Source organism: Stegostoma tigrinum, chromosome 18 (assembly GCF_030684315.1).
Source record: "Stegostoma tigrinum isolate sSteTig4 chromosome 18, sSteTig4.hap1, whole genome shotgun sequence".
Taxonomy (NCBI): Eukaryota; Metazoa; Chordata; class Chondrichthyes; order Orectolobiformes; family Stegostomatidae; genus Stegostoma; species Stegostoma tigrinum.
Genome location: NC_081371.1, coordinates 38,290,427 through 38,311,960, shown reverse-complemented (window position 1 = coordinate 38,311,960; position 21,534 = coordinate 38,290,427). Strand labels below are relative to the sequence as shown.

The following is a 21,534-nucleotide window of genomic DNA, read 5'->3' as shown; positions in this document are numbered from 1 at the left end:
TCTATTAATGAGAGCTAACACAGCATACGCCTTCTTAACAACTCTATCCACCTGGGTGGCAGCTTTCAGGGAACTGTGGACATGAACCCCAAGATCCCTCTGCTCCTCCACACTGCCAAGAATCTGTTAACCCTGTATTCCGCTTTCAAGTTTGTCCTTCCAAAATGAATCACTTCACGCTTTTCAGGGTTAAACTCCATCTGCCACTTCTCAGTCCTGCTCTGCATCCTATCAATGTCCCTTTGTAACCTAGAACAGCCCTCCATACTATCCACAACTCGACCCACCCTCATTTCGTCTGCAAACTTACTAATCTACCCTTCCGCTCCTACATCCAAATCATTTACAAAAATCACAAATCACAAATAGAAGAGGACCCAGAACAGATCCTTGTGGTACACCACTCATAATTGAGCACCGTGTTGAATATTTTCTGTCCACTACCACACTTTGTCTAAGGGTCAGCCAATTCTGAATCCAATCTACCACATTTCCTCCTATCCCATGCCTCCTTACCTTCTGCATGAGCCTACTATGGGGAACCTTATCGAACGCCTTACTTAATTCCATGTATACCACATCCACTGCTCAGTCACCTCTTCAAAAGAATTCAATAAAAAGGTTTGTGAGGCATGATCCACCCCTCACAAATCCGTGCTGACTATCATGAATGTGCTTTTCCAGGCGAGCATAACTCCTGCCTCTCAGAGGCCTTTCCAATATTTTGCCCACTACCGAATTAAGACTAACTGGCCTGTAATTTCTGGGGTTATCCCTATTCCCTAACATCACAAAAGGTAGAAAATCACATCCTTCCCTATTTGTGGGGAGCAGGGCTCCATTTCCCTGGCAGTCTAGATTGGAGACAATGATGCACTTATGATGCAAACTCCTTCAAAAGTTCAGAGATTAAAGAGGTGCCTACATAAGAAGTAGTTCCGTTCCTTATTTCTTTTCAAACACACTCTGCTGATTATCATTCAAATCTAGCCTTGAGTGACTGTGCACAGTCCGCACATTCTCCCCGTGCCTGCGTAGGTTTCCTCCCACAGTAGAACAATCGGCAGGTCAGGTGGATTGGCCATGCTAAATTACCCCGCGTGTCCAGGGATCTGCAGGTTAAGTGGGTTAATCATGGTAAATGTAGGGTATAGAGATCGGGCGACGAGGTGGGTCTGAGTAGGATGCTCTTCAGAGGATCAGTGTGGACCTGATTGGCCAAACAGAATCCCTACCTACACTGTAGAGGCTATGATTCAAAGTCCTGAACAATCCTTGAATCAAAGTCAATGACAGGGTTAAAACATGAAGACGAAATAATTCAAACATTCCAACGCTTGAATAAAATATTCTTCACTATCACAGTTCTAAATATGTCATTTGGATTTAAATAGCCATGTTCAGAAATGGAAACAAGGCATTCCGTTCTCTTCCAAGACTACATTAATTTCAAATACAACTAAAGGAAAGCTACGACCACCATACCCTAAAACACATGTAGAGGCACGGAGAAGGTGTGAAGAAAATCATAAGGATTTTTAATCAAAGGAAGGCAGATCAGGATTGTGCACTTTAGAAAAGCAGAAGTTAAGGCTGATCTGATCAGTCGTTACCGCTACAAAAATGGGTTTGGTAACAGTGACACAGAACAAACATTTCTTCCTGTTAGGGAGACCAATACTGGAACCATGAACATAAAATAGTTACCATTAAAATAGGAATTCAGAAATGTCTGTGAAGTAAGAATGGAGAAATTTGATGCCACATAAAAATAGCTGAGGTGTAAAACACAGTTGCAGTTAAAGGGAAGCATAAGAAAAAGAGATTTTTTAAAAAAAATATGCTGACAGGGTTGGAAGGAGGCAACTGTAGATCATCCATGTTGGGATAGACCAGCTGGGTCAACGGACACGTCTCTATTCCACAGACGTTACGGAATTCTATGCAAAAGACTTGATTCAAATCCTGATTGTTCAGGAACAATTGTTACAGTCTTAGAATTTTACAGTTTCAGTCGAAGCTACTTGTTCCCTCATGTCTTTACTGGCTCTTGGAAAGAGCTTCAAAAATAAAAATTTGTCCACGCCCTGAGTTTTTTCCCATAATAATTTAACAAACTGGATCTCTTTTAGTGCACGCCGAACTGTCTTTTGGAAGTTTATTTGCAATCTGATTCCATTTATCTTTTCACATAATGCATCCCAGATTTTCTAAATTCATGAAAGAAAGTTCTCTGTCCTCACTAGAGCATTACAAGTTATTTCATAGAATACATATACTGTGGAAACAGGCCACTTGGCCCAACAACCTGCACTGCCCCTCTGAACAGCATTCCACCCAGACCCATCCCCCTACCCTTGCCCTGTAACCGTACATTTTCTATGGTTAATCCACTTTACCACACCCCTGGACACTACAGGCAATTTAGCACGGCCAAGCCACCTAGCCTACAAATCTTCAGACCGTAGGAGGAAACTGAAGCACCCGGAGGTAACCCACGCAGACACGGGGAGGAAGTGCAAACTCCACACAGACAGTGGCCCGAGGGCAGAATTGAACCCCAGTCGCTGGCACTGAGGCGCAGTGGTGCTAAGCACTGAGCCGAGCCTTAGTTAAGAAGGGCATATTGTGTTGAGGCATAACCAGAGGAGATTTACATCAACTTTTACACAACATTCTTGCTTTTTTTCTCCCCATTCAAAGCCCCTATCTACAAAGTCAAACATTCCATTCAGTTCACTACTTTAGTTTGTACCGCCACCCAAGATTAATGAATATGCACCCAAAAGTCCATCTAATTTCACAGACCCCTCAAAATATAGTGATATAATTTAGAGTGAAATGCTTTTTGTCACACCTCACTGGTGTAGTATTTTGAAAATAAAGTCCTGCTATTTCAGGAATTTTCACAAAACTTAAACATTTTATTGAAGTATGCAAAGACCCTAACTTACCTGTTGATAGATGTGGATTAAAGAGAAAAAAAACAGGATCATCTTTCTGTGCTTATCAAGAGTTTCTACTTGTAATAAGTTATTTACTTGTTCAACTCAATTTAACTGTCAACTCATAACTCCTGTAGTTACATCTCATACTCCCTCTCTCTCTCACACACACACACACACACAAATGCTATGGAGTGGAGAGGAATGTAATACTGGAGAACCAGGTCAACAGCAATAATCCTCAGGATTCGAATGGCTGTTCATCTTATTTAAAGTCCTTCAGCCGTCCAATATTTTCCTTCAGGTTCTCACACTTGTTTAAAGGAAGCACAGAGCAACTAATTCACCAATTATGAAATTTCTGTCCTTTGGTTAAAAACAACATCTTACAGCAATTGGCCAACAAAAATAAACACAAATCTTTCTTCGAGTTTTACATATTTTACTGAAAAGAGGGAGTGCCAGACACAGACAGTCTGCCCTCTCAGCCTTCTAAAGGTTCTAACAGTAACTTTCACACCCACGAGCTGTTCAGCTACCAACAGCCAAATCACATAGTTGTTAGAAACAGCAAGGACCGCAGATGCTGGAAGTCAGGGTTGATAAAACAGAGCTGGTGGAGCACAGCAGGTCAGGCAGCATCCGAGGATCAGGAAAGTCAATGGTCGGCTCGGGACCATTCATCAATCCTGGGGAGGGGGAAGGGAGCTCAGAAACAAATAGAGGAAGAAGAGTCAGACTGAGAGAAGATAGGTAGATGCAGGTGGAAGGTGGTATAAATTGGTCAATGGGAAGGGTGAGATGGATAGGTGAAAAGGGAGAGGGACAGGTTGTGTCAGGTCAAGGAGGTGGGGATGAGAGGGGGCTAGAAATGCAATGAGGCTTGGGGTGGGGAGATTTTGAGGCTAGTGAACTCTAATAGGGCTGTAAGCTCCCAAAACAGAATTATAAAGGTGTTGCTCCTCCAGTCTACGTGTGGTCTCATTGTGACTGTGGAAGAGGCTCAGAATGAGCATGTCGCTAAGGGAATGGGAGGGGGAGCTGAAATGACTGGCAACTGGAAGGTGGTACTGATTGGAGAGTACAGAATGCCGATGCTATGTGAATCGGTCAGTGAGTCTGCGCTTGATCTCTCCGATATAAGGAGGCCACATCAGAAGATGATTTCTGAGCTCCTTTCCCACTCCCCAGTCCTGATGAAGTATCTCAACCCAAAATGTTGACTTTCCTGGTCCTCCGATGCTGTCTGACCTGCTGTGCTCCAACTCCACATTTTGTCATTTAGCTGTCGAGAGGCCTTTGGCATCCATAACTCGTCACCACTCCACAAACCAAATCAGCAACCTGTTGCCAGCCAAATCTCAATTTGTACACAGTCTCAATGCCCACCCGTCTACAAAACAGCTTCTTTCACTGCTTGAAATCAACGACATAAAACAGGATCTCCAATTAATTTCAGTAATTTTCCTACGAGCTGCTTCTCTTTCCACAATCCTGGTGTTTTAAAGCTGTCCTATTTCCATTTCAAAACGATATTGGTTTTACATTTTCCAAGTTATTTCCTCCAAAAGTGCTCCCACTTCATACTTTTAAAACTTGCCCCACAGCTGCTGGTTAATGAGCTTTTATCTGCATTTTCAGTATTTGTAAATTATTATTGTATCACAAGCTCTTAAAGACATCAAAGAGAACATTTTGACAAAGTCATGCTTGGATGTTTAGCTGGAACAGAAAAATTACTGATGACTTCTCATCCACAGTCCTCTATGAACATTACAATATTGTGCATGATACTAAATTCTCACAGCAGTTAAGAGGTTCAGGCAGAGAATCCACTTCTGTTCAATTACCAAGTGCTCTGCATTAATACACCATTCTTCCCTGGGTTTGCAGTTTGTCAAGAATTTGTTACAACTGCAGACCATCTGTTACAATAAGCATTCTGGTTACCACCCATCATATTACAGTAATAAATGTACTGAGGTGTTATAATTACTTGTTCTCCTTCTATAATATTAGACATCTTAAAATTGCTTATACAGTGCTATAAAATTGTATTCCAAATCCCCTATCTCACTCCTCCGTTCATCCCAAACAGTGCCAGTTGAATTATATTGTTCTGTTTTACCAATGGGATTTTAACACTGGCCAAATCTCCTCTACAATTTCCCTGAGATGTATGTATCACTGGCAAGGCTAGCATATTTGTCCATTTCTAATTGCCCTTGAGTTGAGTACTTTGCTAGGCTCCTTCGGAGGACACACGAGTCATTCACATTAATCTGGATCTATAATCACATTTCGGCCAGACCACATAAATATCATGTTCACAGCTCATGTTATTTCAGGACAAATCAGATCCCAGACTGAAGTCTAGCTTGATGGGTCATATTTTCAAAATATTTAACGAGGTGCCCTTTCTCACTGAAACACACATATGCAATGTTACAGATCTAGTCCTAACAATTAAACAGAAGTTAAAACAGATGGTAAAAATACAATCCCATCAATTCCAACACAATTATGTCACAGCACTGAAACCTCAGAGAGAGAGAGAATTTGCTGCTCTCATTTCTATAGGATTGATTTACCGGTAAATGTTTCCTTTAATCATGCTTGAGAACTTGGTATCCTCTCCCTTAAGTTAGACCACAACCAAACATTTATTTCCTTAGTTTCAAATAACTCCTTCAAGACTCTAATGAAACATTTCTGGTCTGGAATGTTCAAACTAAAATCTTTACACTTAACCAATTTCGGCATTGTTTGAAATAATCTAATTTCTTCAGATTTTTCTTCATAGGGGAGGCGATGACCTAATGATATTAGTGCTAGGCTGTTAGTCCACAGTGCACAATTGCACAGGGGCTCGCACTGCTGGCTCTCAGCACCAGGGACCCAGGTTCAATTCCAGCCTCATGTGACTATCTGTGCGGAGTTTGCACTCTCTCCCTGTGTCTGTGTGGGTTTCTTCCAGGTGCAAAGATGTGCAGATTAAGTGGATTGGCCATGCTAAATTGCCCATGGAGTCCAGAGTGGGAAGTGCAGGAACAGGCTCAGTGTGGATTCAATGGGCTGAATGGCCTGCTTCCACACTGTAGGGATTCTATGATGATTGATGCCCTGGGGACCCAGGTTCGAATCTTGTCATGGCAGATAGTGTAATTTTAATTCCAGAATTTTATTGAATTCAGAGTCTAACAATGACCATTCTTCAATTGTTGGAAAAAAAACATCTCGTTCACTGATGTCCTTTAGGGCAGGAAACTGCCATCCTTACCTGGCCTGGCCTAAATGTGACTCCAGGCCCACAGCAATGTGTGGCAATAAATGCTGACCCAGGATGCCCTCATTCCGTAACTTAATTTGAAAAATATAAAAACTGTTTCACACATCCAACTTACCTCAGGGGCCTCGGATGTGAATCTAAAACCATTTGAATTTGGGAGATGACAAGGTGTAGAGCTGGATGAACACAGCAGGCCAAGCCGCATCAGAGGAGCAGGAAGGCTGACATTTCAGCCCTAGACCCTTCTTCAGAAATTTAGGAGTTGTGATGTCATATTGTGACTGTATGGAACATTGGAGATGCCACTTTTAGAACTGCATTCAATTCTGGTCTCCCTGTTGTAGGAAAGATATTATGAAGCTAGAAAGGGTTCAGAAAAAGATTTACAAGGAAATTGAAGGGTTTGAACTTTGGTGATAGGTCGAATAGGTTGGGGCTATTTTCTGTGGACTGGAGGCTGAGAAGTGACCTTATTAAGGTTTATAAGATCTTGAGGTGCAGCAGAGTGAATAGCCAAGGTCTTTCTCCCAGGCTAGGGAGTCCAAACCTAGGAGGGCATAAGTTTAAGGTGAGAGGGGCAACTTTTCACCCAGAAGGTGGTGCATACATGGAATGAGCTGCCAGTAGTTGTTGTGGGGCAGGTACACATAGAATATTTAAAAGGCATCAGGATGAGTACATGAATAGGCAGGATTTACAGGGATATGGGGCCTATGCTGGAAAATGGAACAAGATTAGTTTAGGATATCTGGCCAGCATGGAAGAGTTGGACCAAAGGGTCTGTTTCTGTGTCGTATAACTCTATGGCTCGATAACCAAGTTTTTTACGGTCTAGCTCTGGAGCTGGCTCTGTCTAATTGTAAACACATACAGTGGGGATGGTTTAGATAGGAGTTAGCGTTTTAAGTGAAAAAAAAATTCTAGGTCGATGGTTTGTAATTCTTTGTAAAGCTAAAATGCTAAACAGTGACTCAGTGGTCAGCACTGCTGCCTCACAGCGCCAGGGATCTGGGTTCGATTCAGGTGACTGTCTGTGTGGGGTTTACACATTCTCCCCACGTCTGCGTGGGTTTCCTCCGGGTGCTCCGGTTTCCTCCCACAGTCCAAAGATGTGCAGGTTAGGTGGTCATGCTAGATGGCCCATAGTGTCCAGGGATGTTTAGGTCAGGTGGGTTAGACATGGAAAAGGCAGGGATAGGGGAATGGGTCTGGGTAGAGGCAGTGTGGACTTGTTGGGCCAAATGGCCTGTTTCCACACTGTAGGAATTCTATGATCTGTGAAAATCTATGAATTCATGATAAATTGATTTCGTATTGAGCACAGAAATCTGATCTGGGCTTTCTATCAATCTGACTCTATAAGGAGATAGTTAAATTAGGGACTTTACACCTGGATAAAATCTAACTTTTGTGATGACTCTAATTATAGACAGGCTTGAGTTCCAGAGTGCCACCCTAGTCAAGTGTGACAGTTGTTTCTGGGTATATTCTACACAATTCTTCCACCATGGCTAATGAGTGGATCTTGGATTGCAACTTGTTCATGTTAAACCAGAACAGAAATATTTTGTCTTTTTCTAACTACCATATTATTAATAGAATGTAGAGGCATTGGAGAAGATGATTTACAAGGTAATGGATGAATAGCCAATGTCTCAGTCTCCTCGCTTTTGAAGACAGCTAAAGACCAGGTCTTTAAATAAAGGAAAGATTTTGATAGACAAGGGAGTATATCCACCCACTGCATAGGTTATCAATACAATTGTCAACTGGAAGTCAAACAGGAAACTTTGACAATTGTGTTGACTTTGTATTGTATTGACTGACTGTTTCCTGTTTCCTCTTAATCAAAAAGAGACCCCCTTCCGAGAGAGAGAACTAGCTAATTAACTAAGACAAAAAAAATATTAGGGGCTATTAATGACATGAAGAGCAGTCTAGAAAACAAAACCATCTTGGTCATGTCTTATAGGTTAAGAAGCCCACATCAGCAGCTTCAGATGTTATTTTAAGAAATGGCGGTCTGATCCAGTTTAACGTGATTATGGGTTCGGCATGCCATTTGATCCAATTAGTTTTCTTCTTTGTTTCCATCAAGGGACTTTAGAAGGCACATTCTTTGATCGAAGAGTCCAAAAGAGACCACTTCTGACACTGTCAAAGTTGCTACAGCAGTAAGTTTTTGAGGCAAATAGTACAGATGCATCTGAAAAGTTAGCGAAGAAAGAAAATAAAGACTTGAATTTATGGAGCATTTTTCACAAACACCAGAGTCTCAAAGCACTTTAACTTAGTAGTCACTGTCGCAAAGGGACATATAGCAACTAATTTGTACACAGAAAACAGCAACGTGATAAGATTTGAGGAAGAATGAAATAAAGGATTTTGCCAGAAAAAAACACAAAAGAAATTAGTGCATATTGTTCCTGGCAAAATAGGTTCGTCTGTGAAGATTTTTCAAAAACCACATGTACTGGAAGCTCAATGGTCTCCTAATTTTTCAATTATTTGTTGGTTCCACTCCAACTGAATCTGTTCATTCCTAACATTAAAAACCTTTTCTGGTGAAGAGTCTAGGCCTGAAACGTCAGCTTTTGTGCTCCTAAGATGCTGCTTGGCCTGCTGTGTTCATCCAGCTCCACACTTTGTTATCTTGGATTCTCCAGCATCTGCAGTTCCCATTATCTCTGATTAAAAAGCTTGTCTGTTTTGTTGCACAACAGGGTTGAAAGGACAGTGGAAAGCAAACAAAATGACATGATATATCCCAGTCATTTCACAAACCTTCTCATTGTACTTCTATAGCAATCTTAGTTAAAAACAAAACATTCAAGATACTTGACACAGCCAAAAAAGGTGATGCGGAGCCGCATCAGGAAATATTGGGACAGAAGAACAAAATGGCAATGACTCCAGACAGGCCAGTATCCCATCACCATGCCGTTATTTACACACACACACAGTAACATGACACTGACCCAGCTAACTCAGAGCGAACAGAGCCCACGAGACATCTGTCTGCCAGGAGTCCCTGATCAGTCCAGATTAACAGCCCCAATCAGAGAACTCATTCTATGAGTTCTACCTGGCTGATCTCATTCCTAATCAATTAAAAAAAAACTCAGGTCAAAAAGAGACAAGTTTTATAGAGAAGCTTCAAGGAGGATCCAGAAATAAGAGGGGGCAGGGAAGTTTAAGATGAGAAATCCAGAGCGCAAGGCCTGACTGAGGCCACTGAAAGTTTATCATCAAGGGTGGATTGCTAAAAAACTGGGGATGATTGAAAGTCTAGATTTGCAAAAGCACAAGTGTGTCAGAGGGTTGGTGGTGGTTACTGAGGAAAAGGAGGCCCAACCAGAGATTCACAAGCAAACATGAAAAAGTTAAAATGTGAGACATTGTGTAGCTGGGGACCAATAAGTCAGCAGTCCTGGGTGAAGAGTGAATTGAGACTTGATGTGAATTAAGCAGCATGCAGCAGAGCTTTGGATCATGTTGATGGAAGGTAGAATGTGGGAGGTCAGCCAGGAGACGGTTAGAATAGGCAGGCCTGAACATAAAAGCATGCTTGAGGGCTTCAGCAGAACAACTGCAGCAAAGGTGGGAGGTGCTGTACTACAAAGATGGAAATAGGCAGCCTTAATATGGATAACATGCTTGAAAGTTCACCTCAAATATTACAAGGAAACTACAATAAAAAAAATACAGGCCAGTTGGCCCAACAAATCCACGTTTGTATGTATTCTCTAACACTTTAACAACAGGCAGGATTCTGTGTGCAAATATTGTTGCCATCTCCCTTATTCCTCCTGTTGTTCTTAAAATGTTGACACAGTCTCTGCTTTAATCTTGAACTCTGGAAGCACTTTGCACAATCATGTGTTCAAAACAATGCTCCTATTTTCCATTTTAAGTCTTTTACCTTTAATCTCTTATTCACATGTCTGAAGTGACTGGAATAAATCTATTTTAACCCACTCTCGCCCATTCCTTCATAATTTTAAAACACCTTTTTCAAATCATGTCTACATCTCGTATGGTATAAGGAAAGCAGCTGTTTTCCCATGTCACCATTTCATATTTACATTTCCTCATATTAGACGGGATCAGAGTAAAACTGCTAGGATTATCTTTCATTACTTCAACATTGCATGTACAGAATCTTAATACATGCAGAATTCCCACTGTGGGCTTCCTAAAATTTTAGGAACAATTACTGTTTCATCTCAACTTTTATATTCTATTTATTTTGCCATAACACCTACTTGTCAATTTTCTTTTAAATAGCCTCATCTACTCAGTATTCAAGGTTTTCAATGCCTGTAGAACTAAACTTGTAAATCCCACTTCTCTACAACAACATTCACCCTTCTCCAAAACTATACTGTTACCAAGTTTGGCAAATAGGTAATTTGGCATGCAGACAAAAGAAAACTAAATTCTCCCTGTGGAATTCTGTTGAAGGAACAAGAAACTACAAAAGAAAGCAGCCAGGAAATTGCCCCAGAAAAACAGTACCATATAATTATTTATTTTTTAAGATGCTAATTACCTCAAGTCCTATCAGTATGGATAATTTAAATATACTAATTAATACTCCCTGACACATCTAATTGCTAGTTCTTGTATAAAAATAGCAAAAACGTTAATTGCAAGTAAGTTGAGGTCCGTGGTTATACGGCAGTCTATGTTGAAGAGGAGTGTTCCAGTCAAATTCGTGCCTCCAGCAAAGACTTGCCCCATCAGTTTATTCTGTAACTATAGTGGAAAGAATGCACGTCAAGTGCTGCATTGTTGTGACACTGGATTTTAACCTCAGGGATGCCATTATACATTGCTAGCACACTTTTCAAAAAAGGCTGTGCATAACCTAAAAAACAACAAATTTGGTAATACTTAAAGTAGCGAAATTCTGGAAACATGGGAGGAAAGGAAACTAAAACTTGAACCTCAAACAATCCTCTCAATTTGAATATAGGTAAAGATTGTGAATAAATGCCAATTCAGTCTTGGCAAGTTACACAGTCAGAGAGTCATAGAGTCATAGAGATTCATAGCACTGAAACATACAATTCGTTCTGACTCATCCATGTGGGCCAGATATCCTACATAAATCTAGTCCCATTTGCTATCATTTGGCCCATGTCCCTCTAAACTCTTACTATTTATGTAGCCATCCAGATGCCTTTTAAAAGCTGTAATTGTACCAACCGCCACCACTTCCTCTGGCACCTCATTCCATACACACACCATCCTCGGTGTGAAACCGTTGCCCCTTATATTTTTCCCCCTCTCACCTTAAAAACCATATCCTCTAGCTTTGAATTCCACCATCCCCACGAAAAGGCCTTGCCTATTTACCAAATCCATTCCCCTCATGATTTTATAAGCCTCTGTAAGGTCACCCCTCAGTCTCCAACCCTCCAGAGACAACAGCTCAAACCCTCCAACCCTGGCAACATCCTTGTAAATCTTTTCTGAACCCGTTGTTGTTTCACAACATCCTTCCTACAGCAGGAAGGCCAGAATTGTATGCAATACTCCAAATGTGGCCGAACCAATGTCCTGTACAGCCACAGTAATACCTCTCAACTTCTAGACTCAATGCACTGACCAATAAAGGCAAGCACACCAAATGCCTTCTTCACTAACCTATCTACCTGCGATTCCACTTTCAATGAACTATGAACCTGCACTCCAAGGTCTCTGTGCAGTAACACTCCCTGGGATCTTACCATTATTGTACAAGTCCTGTCCTGATTTGCCTTTCCAAAATGCAGCACCTCATACTTACCTAAATAAAATTCTATTTGCCACTCCTCGGCCCATAGGCACATCTGATCAAGGTCCTATTGTACTCTACTGTAACTTTCTTCACTGTCCACTACACCTCCAATTTTAGTATGATCTGCACACTTACTAGCTATACCTATGTTCACATCCAAATCATTTGTATAAATGAGTAAAAGTAGTGGACCCAGGACCAGTCTTTGTGGCACACTGCTGGTCATAGGCCCCCAGTCTGAAAAGGAACCCTCCACCACCACCCTCTGTTTTCTGCCTTTGAGCCAGTTCTGCATCCACATAGTTAGTTCTCCCTGTATTCTGTGTGAACTAACCTTGCTAATCAAGATCCTTTATTATACACACATTAATACCTAACACAGCGAAGTCTTTTATAAATAATTACCTTTTCACAATAATGAAGCTAAGTAACTTATGCAGAAAAACAATTCTCAAAAAGTGAAATTATGGGTTGTTAATGACGAAGAACAGTCTAGAAAAAAATGACATCAAAAAACAGGTAAGACATGACCAAGACTGTAAAGAAGCAACGGAAGTCAGCTGTTCCAGAATGTTATTCTAAGAAGTGGCAGTCAGAATCCAGTCTAATGTGATTATAGTTTCCACATGCCATCTGATCCATTTCTCTTTGTTTCCATCAAGAGACTTTTAAAAGTTCAGCAAACTGATGATCACCGCTTTATGAAACCTTTGGTGGCTTACCACGAAGGTAAAGGTGAATGCTAATGAACAGTGACCAAACATTTTCAATTTCTACTCTTAATTGCCCTTATTTTTCATTCCAACAATGACTTCCATCATTTACATTGGAAACATAAAGAATAGTCCAACTCTTGTGAATTGACTCATTGTCTCCTGCAAATATCTTGTTGAACTGTTATTTGCAAGCTCCCGCTTCTTTCTCTCAATCCAATTCCACTTGACTTTTTTTTGAAAGAGAAAAAGAAATTAAGTGAGTTTTGCTGCAGCTCTACAACTATCCCAATCCAAAAATCAGTCTGTTCACATTGAGATGCGCTTAACATGAAGCCACACAAATGAATGGTTAAGCTGCAACAGAGCCAGTGATCATCCTGACGATGAGATGTAACTGGCAGGTAGCATACAAAAGGTCTCAGGAGGCAGTGGTGATCTCGACATTACCAGCAGGATCTGCAATGAGTAATAGTGATGACTAAGAGTATGAGTAAACCAAGGCATATTGAGCTTCACTCTCTACATTTTCAGATAGATTGGTCTACATTTTATTTACAGCTTTAATCATATTTTAAAAGGCCATCCTAGCTGTCACAGGTCAGGAAAAGGATAGATGGTTAATACTTTAAAGACTAAACAGTCCTTTTAAACTTTCGCAAACTAAACATGCGAGAAGCTTAATGCAACTCATTTAACAGTACTCAGAGATAATGCTTCTTAATGTCATAACACAATTCACCTACTACATAACACAGGTCCAGTGCACGCATAAATCTCTTTCTTATTCTTCACTACCATCATTAATACTCAGCCAGGCTGTATAATCACATCAATAGCTATTACATGGTGGAATGATCCTGACATTGTAAAACAAACTGCAATCAGAAATCTAATTCTACTATTGCTGCAATGCTTCATCTTAAAACAAGTGTTATCGTAAAAACAAAAGATTAGTAATAGCAATGACCAGAGGCTGAAAACTACAATGACCCTTGACAACTATGCTCAATATCTGGAAACGTGTATGCAGCATCCAATCCATTCTATAACTATCCCATAGTCATGTCACCTTGCAGAGGCTTATTGAAGAGATTTCAAGGTCAGAGCCTTGAAAATGCTTTGTAAAGCAACAGTTTCAACCTGGTTTATCTGTTTGACCAAATTATCTTTTGAAACTGAAAGTGCAATTGCCATTGTACTTTAGCAACTCTGACCAGGAATACAATGCAAATACAGTTTCCCTTTTCTTGAATCAATAATGTTCAAGCTTTTGGAAATCCAAGCAAAATGGGAGCAATGCATGTGATCTGACAGAGTCAAACTTGATAGCGAGTCTGGGAGGCTATCAAATGCCAAATTGAAAGATAAAGTACACTCTCAAGTTTCCATAGAGTTTCACAAGAACAGCACAGAAAGCTTAGACAGAAAAGATCACAGTGTAACTGAGGTAGATAATTAAAATGACAGGTGACAGCCACCTCATGTATCATGCTTCTAGACTCAACTGGCGTTTCCACAATGCGGGTTTTGTCTCCAAATTGTAGAAGAGACTGCATCGTGACCAGCAGATACAGTACGAGACTGAAAGTACTTTACTCTTTCAGTTAGAAGCAATGTTTGTGGCCATAAGTTGTGGGAAGGTAAACTGGGGTTGTAAAAGGTCAAGTTTTGCATCTCCTGTGCTTGCATGAGGTGCTAAAGGGGAAAAGATACAGGTGGTGATAGAAGAGTAGATTAGTATGTTGTAGATGGAACACAGTCTCCTAGAATTACAAAATGGGAGCAGAACATGTGCTTGATGACGGAACCACACTGGTGATAGTGGAAGTGATGGAGAACAATCCGTAGAATTTGGAAGTAAATGGAAGGTGGTGAGCTCAAGGGGAATCCTATCATTGTTCAAGGAAGAAGGAGAAAGAGTGAGGGAAGAATTGCAGGATGAAAGGACCATCAGTGAAGTGAAACATTGCCCACTATCATGAGGAATTGAATCCTTGAAGATACAGAGGCATTGGTATGGAAGTGACAGATTTGAACGGATACAAAGAAAGTGTGAGAATCAAATAACATCTTCACTGGATGTGAAGTAGTACATTGCAGGTAGCTATGGAAGTCAATGAGATTTGGCAGGTATTTGTGGACAGGCTATTTCCAGAAATGGAGGTGAATGATGATCAGGTGTTTCTTTGGCATAAGCAGAAGTCTTACTACTTTTATCTAATTCCTTGCTGTTTAAGGTTAGAAACAGTGCTGCATTTGTTCACCTGTTGAGATGAACTTGGAAAGCACAAACCACAAAGAGCACTGAATCATAGTCGCATCAGAGGAGCAGGAAGGCTGACGTTTTAGGCCTCGAAGAAGGGTCAACCCTTCTTCTAGGCCCAAAACGTCAGCCTTCCTGCTCCTCATGCTGCGTGGCCTGCTGCATTCATCCAGCTCTACACCTTGTTATCTCAGATCCTCCAGCATCTGCAGTTCCTGCTATCACTGAATCATAATCATTGTTAATGTTGAGTAACAGGCTTGCTGGCTTTGAATTCGGTGTAGTCAAAGACCATACAGATGATTACTGACCAGGCGGTGTAGTTCATCCATCATGATTTCTTGAAAGAAACATACAAAAATCATTAAGTATCATGGCAATTCCAGTTTGATTCTTCACTTGGACTAAAGTCAGCTCACTGCAGTTGGGGCTGAAATAAGGGATGGAATTACTTGCCTCATCACTCTGGGATAGCAAGAAGACAGTTAATCAGAAATCTATTTCCAAGCACTATCCTGTGACCACTGTTCCATATACTGCAGGCAAAGACAGATGGGCTATGATGCACCCCAAGAACAAACAACCTAACACATCTATAACAGCTTAAACATTGGCAAGGTACAGAAAAACTCTAATCTAGGCAGCAAGTTACATTTCATGTCTGTTCTACCTTAGGACCACAAGTTCGTGGCAAGATATTTAAGTACTTTTTCCCCCATATCTACAAGATTGTATCACACGGGAGAATACATCCGCGATTCCAGAGGGTCAAAGGTTCAATGTTATTGAAGGCTTCAAACAAACTTGAGAAAGTTAAGAAACCCATACACAGGATCTTCAGCTCAAAATCTACAAAAAGCATTTCACACCCACATTATTTACCCACTTATTAATATTTAACAGTGTTACCATAGGTCTCACAGCCTACAAGTCAACCTCTGAGGATTTCAAAAATTCTTCCAAAAAAGGGATGATATCTATGCCAAGAATTAAATGAACACTGCTGATGTCAGCCATTACTGTTTTAAAGTGTGGTAGAAGAAAAAAAACTGATAATTTGTACTAAAATTTATGTGGCACAGTTTAATGAATTAATTTGACAATGAAGGCTTTCAATCACAACCAAAGCATTTTAAAACTATCATATTTGCTGTCTTTGATATCTGACACAAACAGATCACTAAATTTATTTTGAATTTCCTTAGCATGGTATCTTTATAACAGTCCCACTTTGGATCAGATGTAGGGGCAGCACAGTGGCCCAGAGGTTAGCATTGCTGCGTCATAGCACTAGGGATCAGAGTTCAATTCCACCCTTAGGCAACTGTGCAAATTCCACACAGACCGACATTCTCCCCACGTCTGCGTGGGTTTCCTCTGGGTGCTACAGTTTTCTCCCACGGTAAAAAGATGTGCAGGCTAGGTGGATTAAGCATGGGAAATGCAGGGTTATAGGGTAAGAGGGTGGGTCTAGGTGGGATGCACTTCAGGAGGGTCAGTGTAGACATGATGGGCCAAATAGCCTGCTTCCACACTGTCGGAATTCGATAATTCTAGGTTTTTACTTTCAGAATCACCGTCCTCACCATCCAATACATTTTTCAATGATCTGCTGACGCTCTGTGAGCTACTAGTGTCTAACAATTTAAGAATGAAACCACATAACACCCTAAAGCATAGGACAACAAATTTCCACTCTCTGAAGGTTTCTCTCTGCCAACCATTCCTCTATCCCTATCAGCTTGTCCATGATCTCTGCATGGCAAAAATCCAAAAGAATGAACCACAGACATGAACGCTCAAACTGCTGTTATACTAGGGACACTCTCTTCACAGGCACCTCTATTTCATTCACCAAAATATGCAATTTGAACATATCCCACAAACTCATTGTAGGCCATCAGGACACCTGTTCAATACAGTATCAAATCCAAAAACTTGGACTTGAATCTCCTCTTTGATCCCTTTAGCTGCAAGGACTATACCTGTCACCTCCTTGAAAACATATAATGTTTGAAACAGAGAATTTCACAGGTTCACCGCTCTCCAAATCAAGAAATTTCTTGTCAATCCTAAATGTCATAGCCTTACCCTTAACTTTAAACCATGACCTGTGGTTCTGGGGTCCCTGATCTTTGGGAACATCCTTCCTGCATTTGCCATGTCGTACTAGAACTTGGTAGGTTTCTACGAGAACTCTCTCCTCCCCTTTCTTCTGAACTCTGGACATCCTGCCATTATGATGAAATTGCATCATACTTAAGTGTAGATGTTTCTCATTGCACAGGTGCTGTCATACCTGCTGAGTTTATCTAGCATTTTCTGTTTTACTTTCAGATCTCCAGAACGGAGTTTATTTTTTTAAATTCATGGGATGTGGGCATCACTGAACTGATTGGCCAGTATTTATTGCCCATCCCTAATTGCCCTTGAGAAGGCAACAGTGAGGTGCCTTTTTGAGTCATTGAAATCCACCGGTTGAGGGTTGAACCCCACAAATTTGTTTAGGAGGAAAGTCCAGTAATATCATGGAAGAAAAGTGAGATTGGGAGGGAGGGATATTCTTTAAATACACTGATTCCTGCTTGCAATCTATCTTGCCTGACACAAAAATAAACAAGGAATGAAAACTGTGGGCTCCAACTTGGAGGCCCAAGAACCAATTGAAACAGCACTCACGTCATGCAACTAGGCCCTCACATGGCAATCTGGGTCCTGTTAGCAGCCCACACATAGTCTAGATTTCTAAATTAGGGTGCCTACCACCTGAAACAGGCAGGTACTTCAACCATCTATTGATGGGTCCAATGATAATGTTGGTAACTATGTGTTGAAAACGGATTTCAACCTATTATTGTTCAGTCAATTTGGGATGATCCAAGTTAAAAATCCAACCCACTTAACTGGATTAAATTTATTTGAAACATATCTAAATTAGAATTAGACTGTTAGTATTTAACAACTTAAATAGTCCAAAATTAAACATCTGTATTCAATGTTTATTAAATGCAAAATTCTTCACTGCCACAAAAATGCAGACTTTGATCACTGGTCATGTAGAATACTGAAATTAAATTACAGCCGTTTTGGACAAAACAGAGCAAGATGCAATAATACATTCTCAGGACATCCCAATATTTCCCAGTAAATGGGCATTTTGGAATTGTAACCTTCATTATTTAGTCAACAAGACAACTCTATTTATGCCCACAAATAAAGAAGTAAACTAATGACTGCATTCAAGGGCAGTCGTTGAGGAAGGAATATTCACAAGGATTCCAATATAATCTCAAGGTTTAAAATTCACCATTGCATTATAGCAACAAAACTTGTGGTTTAGTACCCACAAATCTGAACGATATACACAGTAATAGAAAAGTTATGAAAATCTTCAAGAGATCACTTCATTTTCCTGAACAGAATGTGCATTCAAGATAGCTTGACTTTGCTGGTATAAGGCTGAAAAATCAGATTCTCTTTGCAGATCAATTATCATGATATGAGCTTGGATTAAAGATAGCCTTTTAAAAACCAAAATCACTGCTTTTGATGTTAATGTCTAGACAGGCAGGATTCTGGTGGCTGCCTCCTATAGTTAAGGTTTATTATGTCAATACTGAATAATGTTTACTTGCAGTTACCCTTGTGTCTACATTTCTGGAGCCAAATCATTGTGAGGAACCATGCAGGAAATCCAACGAAGGAACATTCATTCTTCTTGAGTAATTCAATTCTTCTCAAAAGTAAAAAAAACACGACTAACACTGGACAGAAAAACATATTTCAGGTACAAATGTAGTCAAAACCGTGCTCGAGGCAGGACTTTCATTCAATTGGTACCAAGTGCCATAGCGAAGGTTAAGTTGTTGAAAATGTCATTTGTACCTAAAGGATTGCCCTCTTCAATGACCTATAAGCCGATAATGTCAATACTGTATAAAACAGGTTGTTTAACCATTTCTTAATGGTAGATTATCAGTACATGCAGATGAGAGGAAAATAATTGATGTGGATGACTGTCCTCAAGGCAAATCCAATATTAATCTGGCAGCAGAAAACCAGGGAATTATCTTGGAGTTTACTAAGAGGCGTGCCTGTACAAGAAAAATGAATCACAGCGAATAGCGTGATGTCTTCTGGTGTTGTACCAAGTCATTCCATTTGATGCTTATACAGAAACAATGTGGTACAAGGATTATAACAATGGGCAGTGACTTGGCTTCAGGGAGACAGAATAGTAATGTGACATAAAAAAGTGTGTAACATGTTTAAGAATTTGAAATTATAATTCCAAAAGATAGAAGCAAGAGAGCTGTTGAGGAAGGGATACTGGACCCAAAGCACTAACTCTTGATGACTTCTTCACAGATGCTGTCAGACCTGCTGAACGTTTCGAACAACTTCTGTTTTTGTCCCTGTATAAATATATCAAGGCATTTGAATCAAAGTCTGGATTCGTAAAGTAGAACATCTCTTGCAGATTTTCAATCTCAGAGTATCAAGGAACGTGGAGGAGATGGGAGCATGGCATTGTGGCTTAAGATCAGCAACGACCATGCTGGAATGGCACAAGTCTGATGGTCCAGCTGATCTATTATTGCTCCTGTTTCGTGTTCACAAAAGCTCACAAACTTCCAGTGGTTATTTTTAAAAAATGATGAATATTTGCCGATCTTATCTGTGGCCCCAAAAATTCAGGCTAAATCAGTTGCCCTCTGAAGGGGGCTAGTATCACATTTGCATCACATCTTCTCTTGGAAACTGGAATAAACACCCCAAGTGTTAACATTGTCACTGACAGCCGCATTGCAAGAAGAGATTGTTAAAACTTTCACATGGGCATTTTAAAATACTTTTGAACATGAAACTTAAAAGGCAATGTTGTAATACAGCACAAGATATTATGTGCCAATAGCTACCATTACAAATTGTCCATGAAGCAGAAGTAACTTTAGAATTCACATTTGGGTTTTATTTTATGGGAATTCAACCAAAGTGACCCAATTCAAATTCAGAAGCAATACTGGAACACGTTACTATTTTAGGAATGCATTGACCTAATACACATTAAACCATTTCAAAAGCACTTCTTTCATAAGAGCATGAATAAATGTCTTGATCAATTGGTACATACAACAGATCTGTTAGATGTCATCTCCACTAGGATGATGGCTGACTCAACAATACAACATCATCTTTTCAGGGCCAGCACAATTTGTGTCATTACACTAGACAGTTCTGTAAACAACAATCAATAATGGCTTAAATGTTGCACGGGATGGAGAAGAGTACAAAATGAGAGTGTTGAATTAAAAGGTTAAAAATTCAAAATTCAACTTTAAATCTATTCTCATACATCCTACCACATGAAATCTAAACAGAGACAAAATTATTGGACAGAAGCATTTCTGTTCTTATTTTGTCAGTCAAAGAGTAGCACAAACAATGTTCATGGATATATCAGTGGCCTGAACCAACTAGACCTGTTCTAATCAATGTCAAACAAAGCGGGTTAACTCAGAAGAAAAGGAAAATAATAAAATGACTGCTATATACGAAAACGCAAAAGAGTGTTTGTGTTAACCAAAAAATGTTTTGCTCCAGCTCTATGTGACATCTGGGGGAGAGCATCAATTTCACCGTAAAACAAAAAAAACTAAAGAGCTGTTCATACTTAAGTAATTTCATGTAAATAGACCAAATAAAACTTGCTACATACCAAATAAAATTTAAACTACTATACTGAATGCACCAAAAGGATAGAAACAGAAGGATAAACTTTTAATTTTTAAAATAGAAATATGTACAAAAGTAAACTTCAAAGATTAGATTCCTTCTATCATTAGGTGAAACCTGTAATCAAACTGTAATATGGTCGGTAAAACTGTAAGCTTGTATGGTGACTGGTTGCTTGGACGTACAGTGCACAGCAGAATCCATACACAAGACAGATGTCACAGGATGTAACAGGGTACCTCCCTGACCAATCAGTTGATCAATGACATAGCTCTACACAAATCAGAAATGGCCCAAGCTTAACCTTCAGCATTCCTTCATGTAGCTCAGCTCATGATAATGCTTAAGCTGCAGTCAATGCTCCCAGTTAAAGAGGAGATTTTAAAAATACCGCCAGGGTGCTAGTCTTGAGCAGTACCCATCGATTCCTGCTTAAAAGTGCTTGGATGGATATTTGAGTCAAATAAAATGAGATTTGGCAATACACCGGACTGGTCAAATAGCCTAAAAAACATTAATTAAAGTGGTGCGTCCGTGGAAAGTGGCTGGTTTCAAAACATCTCAGTGCAGCTGCAGAATTTCATCTCAGCATGAGGGATCATCTTCACGAGGGGTTGGGGGAATGTTACCTTGCTTGTTTGTAACACCAAAGTTATTTAAACAAAGTCTAACAAGTAGCATTACAGACGTAAATAAAAGCTTTTGTATTAATCAAATGGATTATGCGCAGAATTCAACTCTGTTTTCAAAGCATTATGCAAAATCCTCAAATGCAACTTCTTTCTTAGTGGCTACCTCGG

At 40.1% G+C, this 21,534-nt stretch overlaps 1 protein-coding gene across 6 annotated transcripts in view; it reads right to left on the bottom strand.

Annotated features, from left to right (window-relative positions):
* The window catches only part of grip1 (glutamate receptor interacting protein 1), a 384,971-nt gene that overhangs the window by 226,361 nt on the left and 137,076 nt on the right, over positions 1-21,534 (bottom strand). The gene's annotated exons all lie outside the window — the stretch shown is intronic.